General features: G+C 46.2%; 1 long non-coding RNA gene across 1 annotated transcript; it reads right to left on the bottom strand.

The window, feature by feature from the left end:
• Nucleotides 1-1,583: 1,583 nt before the first annotated feature.
• Nucleotides 1,584-4,639, bottom strand: LOC308461599. The gene is made up of 3 exons (XR_013978922.1): nucleotides 4,595-4,639; nucleotides 3,235-3,305; nucleotides 1,584-1,754 (listed from the first exon to the last, which is right to left on the bottom strand). It is a non-coding gene; the product is annotated as an uncharacterized lncRNA (long non-coding RNA).
• Between the last annotated feature and the right edge of the window lie 3,895 nt (nucleotides 4,640-8,534).

Below are 8,534 nucleotides of genomic sequence, written 5' to 3'. Positions count from 1 at the left end.
TCCCCATTTTCTCTTCCTGCCCGCTCAAAGTTGCAGGCGCGGGGCTCCCACCAGCCACTTGGCCCTGCGCTCTGTGGACGGGGCGGCGTGTGCATGCCCGCGCGTGGATGCGAGAAGAACTCGCATGGGGAGGGGAGGGGGGACGGGAGGGAGGGGGTCCCCCACCTCCCCCCTAATCTCTCTCTCCCCCCCTCCCCTCTCCTCCCTCAGCTACATTCCTCCTCCTGCTTCTCCACCCGGTAGCATGCATCTGCAACGTCACGCCCCCACCCCCCTCTGCCCCCCCAACTTCCTCCCATCCCCGCCTGCTCACCTGCGCCCCCCACACCCGCTGCGCCCCCTTCACGCACCCCCCCTCTTGAATTTGGGGCTCCCCGGTGTTTTTCCTCGCACGGCCGTCGGAAGCTGCTCGCAGACCCCCCTCAGCAACCTACCTGCACAGCTCAACCAGCCTTGAAGTGGAGGGGTGGGTGGGAAGTCTTCCGCCCTCCTCCGTCCTGATTGGCCGCAGGGAGGACCTGGGCGGGCGTGGTTGGAGGAAGGAGCGTCAGTCAGGGGCGGAGGGGTGGGGCTGGAGGACGGGATTGATGCTGATACCTCGGGTTTTTTATCCCTCCCTTTGCTTGTGTTTCCCGGAGATGTTGGGAAGGGAAGGGGAGAGATGTAGAATTTTTGGGGGGGAGGGGCTTCATCCTCTTCCTCCCCATATTAAACCACATCCCCCACACACACATGCACACTATACCACAGTTATTTGCATCTGCCCCCCAACTCTTGAGAGCAGCTGGAGGAGCCCACACTGAATGCAACAGTCCACACACAGGAGGAATTCCAATAGGCGAAGCCTGTGCAACTATTCTGTCAGATAGGCGGGGGGGGGGGGGAGGATCGGAGGCAGGAAAGAGGGCGGCGTATATTGCCCCTGAAGAAAACAAAATAATAATAATAATGTCCCTTAAGGCTGTTATGGGGTCCCCTTGTTTGGGGCTTTGCAATTAAAGGCCTCCCGGAAACAACCCCCCCCCCCAAATTAAAAGCTCCACTGGAGAAATTTTGCATATTCCGTCGCTGCGTTTCAGCAGGGCCCAAAGAGAGGAAGTGGAGAGGAATGGGGTTTGGGTGCGATTTGCAACTAAAGCTCGGGGGTCTTCTCCAACCTCTTAAGGAGAAGGCATTGTGGGTGGGGGAGGCGAGCAGAAAGATTTATGATGGGTGTATGTCTCGCTGGCAAGGATCCTAGTTTTGGTTTGGCCTGCCTTGAGTGTGTCTCCCATAAAATAAAATAAAAAGCTGGAAAGGTGATGGATATTCCTTTTGTTATTATTATGTTTGTTTTTTAATCAGCTTACTTTGTTTTTTTAAAGAAAACTGTTGCTAGGTGATCTGCAAGCCAACGAGGATATGTAAAGGCTGTCAGCTTTCTCAAGGTGTGTACCCAAGGCATAAAGAAAGAAATAAATGCTTGAGGCACACTGTTCAATGCTCTCTTGTACAATTTTTTTAATATTAAAAACAAGATTTAAAATGCAATGTGTTGACTTGTCATCCACACAATATTTTAATTTAAATGTCAGAACGCACAAGTTCACCTGATCTGAAAGCACATGTATGCATGTAGATTCACAGTGAGTAGAGCTCAAAGCTGGAACAGAGGGAGCCACAGAAACCTTATTGTAGATAGAAGGCAAGTAGTTTGACAGTTTGTTTCTCCCATTGCTTGAAACCAGATTATTTGGAGGGGGGGTGTAGCACAGCTGTATAAAATAAACGCACAAAATTTGCTAGCCTCCAAAAATATATATATGCACCTGCTAAGGAACCAGAGGTCTGCATTGCCATCTTGGCTGCAAAGGAGAGAGAGTCTCCTCTTCTGCATCCACAATGAACACTCGGACCATTAACTTTTTAGCAACTTACTTTTTAAAAATTGCCTTCTAGTAGGAAAAAATTGCTTTCTCTGCAGCTAGCATGGAGACCAAGCAGGCTCCCAAAGGAAGAATCCATCCTTCTATCAGCTCATGCTCCATCTTTCCTCTACCATGTGCATAGAATTCTTGGTCACCTATGCTTACCAAGTGAGTTGTTCAGTACAAAGCTAGGATGAATGAACATCTGCCAAAGTATAGCAGATTCATAAGCAGACACCTGTTTCAGAATAGGGAGTAAATTCAGTCACTAAATTGAGATGGTTTCTTCTTATTGTGTTTAACATAGCTACCTAGCAACAGAGAGTTCCTTTGTGAACATCATCCATTTAAAGCACACACCCTCAAAGAATCCTGGGAGCAGTAGTTTGATAAAGGTGCTCAGAATTGTAGCTTTCTGAGAGGTAAACTGCAATTTCCAGTATTCTTTCGGGGAAGCAATGTGCTTTAAATATTATTGAAATACTGTACTGAGGTGTGTTGCTTGGTACTTTCAAGACTTGGGGCAAACGTCAGTGACATAAAATTACCTCTGGGCAAATCAGGGTGGTATGTAGGTGGCTTGGTCATGTCTACAGAATAGAAGATGGCAGGATCCCCAAGGACTTGCTCTATGGCAGCCTTTCTCAACTTGTGGGTCCCCAGATGCTGTTGGACTACAACTCCCATCACCCCTAGCTAGCAAGGCCAGAGCTCAGGGATGATGGGAGTTGTAGTCCAACAACATCTGGGGACCCACAGGTTGAGAACCGCTGCTCTATGGGGAGCTGGCTTCAGGCACCAGGCCCATTGGGCAGACCAACTTAGCGCTACAAAGATGTCTGCAAACTTGACATGAAAGCTAGCAACATCAACCTTGCTGTGCAGGAATATCTTGCAAACAATCGCAGTGACCAGAGGAGGAATGACTACTAGGTGTTAGGCAAAGAGAATAAATGCAATGGTGCATCTGCAGCACCACAATCAGACGCATTCATCTGTCCTAGCTGCAACAAAGCATGTCTCACCCGTATCAGTCTCTACAGCCACAGGAGACATAATCTTCCAACAGGTCAGCCCCAAAGACACACTCCTCCATTGTCTCTCAAGACAGACAGATGCCAACCAACCAACTTCCTGGGTGGAATGTCACTAGCTGCGGTTTGCAGGGTGCCCAGTCACTGTATAAGCAAAGTTTTTTTGTTTTGCTTTTTAAAAAGTGGTTTATCGGAAGGAACAGGAGATCTCAGAAGAAGCACAAAAGACCCAGGTCTCAAGCCGCATGGGCCAATCTTAACAAAGATCCTAGTTACAGAGGATAAGTTCTTACCTTTTCCTTTGGGGCATTAGATATTCTCTTGCTGAAGGTTCCCATTAAATAGACTCTTCACACAGTAACTCCTGCAGAAACAGCAATGGATTTAGGGCTAACTACAAACTGAAGTCCTCTGGCTATAGAAGATAGTGAAGTTAAAGCTGGAAGACCTAGGGGGGAAACATGCTTTCACATCTTCTAATTTAAAGGCTTCCTGTGAAAAGCGGTGGCCACAGACCTTGGCTGTGTACATACCATAACTTGATTTTAATCTGTTCTAAATAATCTGGATCCAGCTCTGTCAGTGGAGGCTCAGGTAGCCTCAGTGGCTAGAAGTGCCTTTTACCAACTGCAACTAGTTCAACAGCTATGGCCACTCCTGGACCAGGAGAGTTTGACCACAGTACAGTGGTACCTCAGGTTAAGTACTTAATTCGTTCCGGAGGTCCGTTCTTAACCTGAAACTGTTCTTAACCTGAAGCACCACTTTAGCTAATGGGGCCTCCTGCTGCTGCCGTGCCGCTGGAGCACGATTTCTGTTCTCATCCTGAAACAAAATTCTTAACCTGAGGTAATATTTCTGGGTTAGCGGAAGCTGTAATTTGAAGCATATGTAACCTGAAGCGTATGTAACCCGAGGTACCACTGTAGTTCATGCACTGGTTATTTAAAGGTTGGATTACTGCAATGTGCTCTATGTGGGGCTTCTGCAGTTATTGCAGAATGCTGTAGCACGATTGCTGACAGGAGTAAGGCCTTTTCAGCACATACTGTAACACCTGTGCTCAGGGGACTGCACTGGTTGCCAATTTGCTATTGGGAAGAGTTCAAGGTGTTTCTATTAGCATACAAAGACCTTAACAACTTGGGACCTGTTTACCTACAATATTGCCTTACCCCAGGTGTGCCAGATGTTCCGGTTTGATCAGCGGAACTGTCACTTTTTCAAGTGTCACATAATACGCACACCGCATCTGTAAGAACTCGTTTAGACTGGCAACACCAACACTTCGGAACTCCCTGCCTTCCACTCTGAGACCCCTGGGTATGGGGCGGTATATAAATTAAATAAATAATAATAATATTGATACCAGACAGGTGCTTTCGCTGTATACCTTTCGGTGCCTGCTGAAGACATTCTTATTTACATAAGCCTAATCAGTTGTTCAGAGTTGTAATCTGTTTTTAGTCTGTTTTATTGTGGTTTTATCTTCTTCACGTTTTACATTGCAGTGGAAAAATGTTAAGTGATAATTTTGTTGTATTTTTTTTGTAAACCGCTTTGAGTTTTTTCCTACAATCAAGCGATACATACATTTTATGCAATGACAAACTTACATACATAAATGCCATTTTAAAAACATAGATTCAGTACCAGTGGAGGCTTGCCCATGAGGGAAAATGGGGCACTGTCCCACCAACTTCAGTCCACCTCCAGCCAGCCTCACCTTCCTGTTTCATTACTTCCTACCTCAGTCCAAGGAGTGGCTCTGTCTGCCATTGTCTCTGGCTCCACCTACTGTTTATCTCCCTGCCTTTCGCCCTACCAGTTTCGATGGGCACCAACCTCTACTGTTCACTGCATCCATCTTGAACTATTATCATTTCAATATAAGTACATTGGGTGGGTGATTCCCAACTAAAAGATTTGAAGCAGACCCATTGAAATTGACTGGAGCTACTTAAGCCTTTGATTTCAATGGGTTTACTCTTATGACAACATTGTATTAAATAAATAAATAACCTTTTTATTTCCATTTATGACTTAAAAATATCCCTGGGATTTCAGGAAGATTAGTGAGGGGCAGAAGTGGTGAGAAAGGAGGTGCCCAAGGCTTCCACCCTTTTTTCCTATATCTTTGGCATGGGGGAGTATAAAAGGGCACAACCAATTTAAGTTGCCTCGCTGCCCGCCACCTTATTTACAGTGAGGCGACTAAGGGGGTTATGAAAGGGCAGCAAACTGCTAGCTGTTCAACTGATTGTTATAGGTATTTCTTATTGTGAGGGTGTTGCCGGGTTTCTGCCTCAGGTGCCAAAATAACTTGACCAGCCTTGGGTACTGTTCACCTTGTCTCGATGACGGGAACTCCATTAGCTCCTCTGCCTCAGGGAGCAAAATGTGTTTGGCCAGCTCTGGCGCTTTCTGAAATCATTCGCTTTAGCCTGGTGTGCAACAGGCCCAGCCCTTAAATCCTGAGAATTTGCGCTTTCTTTCCAGTTCTCTCAGAATTTCACTAAGGATTTGATCAGGGCCTGTGGTAAATAGGAGGGTAAAGTCACTGACTTTATGTTCCACATCATTACAGTGGTACCTCAGGTTACATACACTTCAGGTTACATACGCTTCAGGTTACAGACTCCGCTAACCCAGAAATAGTATCTCAGGTTAAGAACTTTGCTTCAGGATGAGAACAGAAATTGCGCGGCGGCGGCGCGGCAGCAACAGGAGGCCCCATTAGTTAAAGTGGTACCTCAGGTTAAGAATAGTTTCAGGTTAAGAACAGACTTCCAGAACGAATTAAGTTCTTAACCTGAGGTACCACTGTATCAGCCTGTTTATTTTCTTTCTCAGAGAGATTGGTGACATTTCTCTAGAGAAGGTGACGAACGAAGGTGAGAGACAGGAGGCAGAGCGGCCTATAGAGCAGAGGTGGGGAACCTCTGGTCCAGGGGCAAAATGTGGCTCCTCAAGACCTTTCCATCTGGTGCAGTGGTGGCTGGTCCATTAGGGAGAATGGGGCACTGCCCCACTAACCTCAGTCTGCCCTCAGCCAGCCTCCAACCCAGATTAGCAAGGCGGCACTGCTTGTCAGCTTCCTCCTCCTCCTTAATCTTAGCATTGCCCTTATAAAACTCAGCAAGGAGGATGGGGACAAAACTGGAATTAAGATGGCTCTGTAATTACTGGCTCTGGCTCCACCTACTGTGTGTCTCCCCAATTTCTGCCCTACCAGTCCTAATGGGCACATCACCATTAATCTGGCCCTCAGAACTTGCCCCAGACTTCACCCACTCTCCCAATTGTATTTATGGCTGATGAATCCCACCCGTTCATGATAATAATTTTATTATTTGTACCCTGCCCATCTGACTGGGTTGCCCTAGCCACTCTGGGCAGCTTCCAACACATATAAAACATCAGACATTAAAAATTTCTCTATACAGGGCTGTCTTCTGAAAGTTGTATAATTATTTATCTATTTGACATCTCATGGGAGGGTGTTCCACAGGGAGGGCGCCACTACCGGGAAAGCCCTCTACCTGGTTTCATGTAACTTTACTTCTCGCAGTGAAGGAACCACCAGAAGGCCCTTGGAGCTGGACCTCAGTGACCAGGCTGAATGATGGCGGGGGAGATGTTCCTTCGGGTGTACAGGGTCAAGGCAGTTTAGGGCTTTAAAGGTTAGCACCAACACTTTGGATTGTGCTCAGAAATGTACTAGGAGCCAAGAGAGATCTTTTAGGACCGAGTTATATGGTCCCAGCGGCCACTCCCAGTCACCAGTCTAGCTGGCGCATTCTGGATTAATTGTAGTTTCTGAGTCACCTTCAAACGTAGCCCCACATAGAGCGCATTGCGGTAGTCCAAGCGGGTGATAACCAGAGCATGTACCACTCTGTTGAGACAGTGCACAAGCAGCTGTTGACTGACATCATGCAGGATTTGGAGGCTCCAATCCTTTTGTAGCCATTTCTTAATGAATTACTATTCCAGGTCTATAATGTGTAACAAGGAAGAAAGCAGCAAGAATCTGAAGTACTTTTCAGATAGAGTGGTCATATGTGCTACTCAGCAGCAATGCTTAATGAAAGTTTAAAATTAATGCTTCTGCATAGAGCACCTGGGCAACAGCATAACTCTTCTTATTTAGCAAATTATTTAGCGATGTTCTCTAAGGAGATGACTGTGCTGTTCACATATGGCCCCCATAATATTGCAGCAAAAGCAGCATGAACATCTATAGAGAAATAGTACCTAAAATACAAGTCTGGGGAATACATGTGGTATTACAGGGTTGCTGGACATGCGTACTCCTCTTTTTCACTAGGCCCCATATCCCACAAACTAAAGTTCTTTGTGCACATGGTAAAGGAATCTAACTGAAGGCTGAAGTCATTGGACTAGGCTAAATGAGCAGCAATGATTGAATATAGGCTATTGTGAAACATGAATTCAAACATGTAATGCAATAAAAAAGAAGGTAACCAAGAATCCTCATTCAACAAATAAACATTTTACATTTGAAAAAATAGGCAGGGTGGGCTTTGGCTAACAAAAATTTCCTCTGGAAAACTTAATTGCTTGTTATTCATCCAATTGTCAATTTTGCTCCACATTTTTTCAGCCAGTAAGCCAGTCTGCTGACCTTATTTTGTGATATGTGAAAGCACTCCCATCCCAGCAGTCATAGCAGATGATCTACCGTATTTTTCGCTCCATTGGACGCACCGGACCATAGGACGCACCGGATCATAGGAGGGGGAGAACAGGGAAAAAAATTTTTTTCTTGTTCTCCCCCTCTAAAACAAGGTGCGTTCAAGGTACATTCACAAGAGCTTGTGGGGCTGGCGGTGGGGGGAAGCGCTGCTTTCCCCCACTGCCAGCCTCAAAGATCCCTGAAGCCTTTGGAGCGCAGCGCCCCGCTGCCCTGCACAGGGGATGAAGCACCCCGCTGCCCTGGAGAGGCTGTGCGCGCAGCCGTCCCCAAGCTAGAGCAGCGAGACCGAGCGCTCCGCAGTGCTCCGTCTTCCTGTTCTGGCTTTGGGCTTAGCGGCGCAGCCTGCATTTGCTCTATAGGACGCACACACATTTCCCCTTAATTTTTGGAGGGGAAAATGTGCGTCCTATAGAACGAAAAATACGGTAATTAACAGCTTATTTTCAAAATATAACCACTCATTAAATGGAAAATGTAACAGATGACCTCACATTTTTAAAAGTATTTCTGAAAAGATCAACTTCTACATAGCCATTGTAACTTTCTACAGTCTCCAGGCCTACTTCTAAAACAAAACTAATTGCAGTGTTCTGTGCATGTCTAACTGAATCCTATTGAGTTAAATGGGACTTACCCCAGGGTAAGAGGGTATCGAATTGGAGTCTTAAAACATTTAAAAAATGAGCACAGTAAAGTACAAGCGGAGCTTGCCGCAAAAAGTTGCAGTGTGGAGAATTTTGGGTTCCTACTACTTTGTTCCTCCTCAGTCTATCTCCTACAATGTGCCTAATGAGCATGTTCTGTCCTTACCGGGCTGCCATTAGGTCATCCCTTTTTTTTTTTCTTGAAGCTGTTTGTTTTTTAACCTTGCAA

The sequence above is a fragment of the Podarcis pityusensis genome (genome assembly GCF_964106645.2).
Source record: "Podarcis pityusensis genome assembly, chromosome: 13".
Classification (NCBI taxonomy): domain Eukaryota; kingdom Metazoa; phylum Chordata; class Lepidosauria; order Squamata; family Lacertidae; genus Podarcis; species Podarcis pityusensis.
This window is presented reverse-complemented; position numbering and strand designations above follow the sequence as displayed.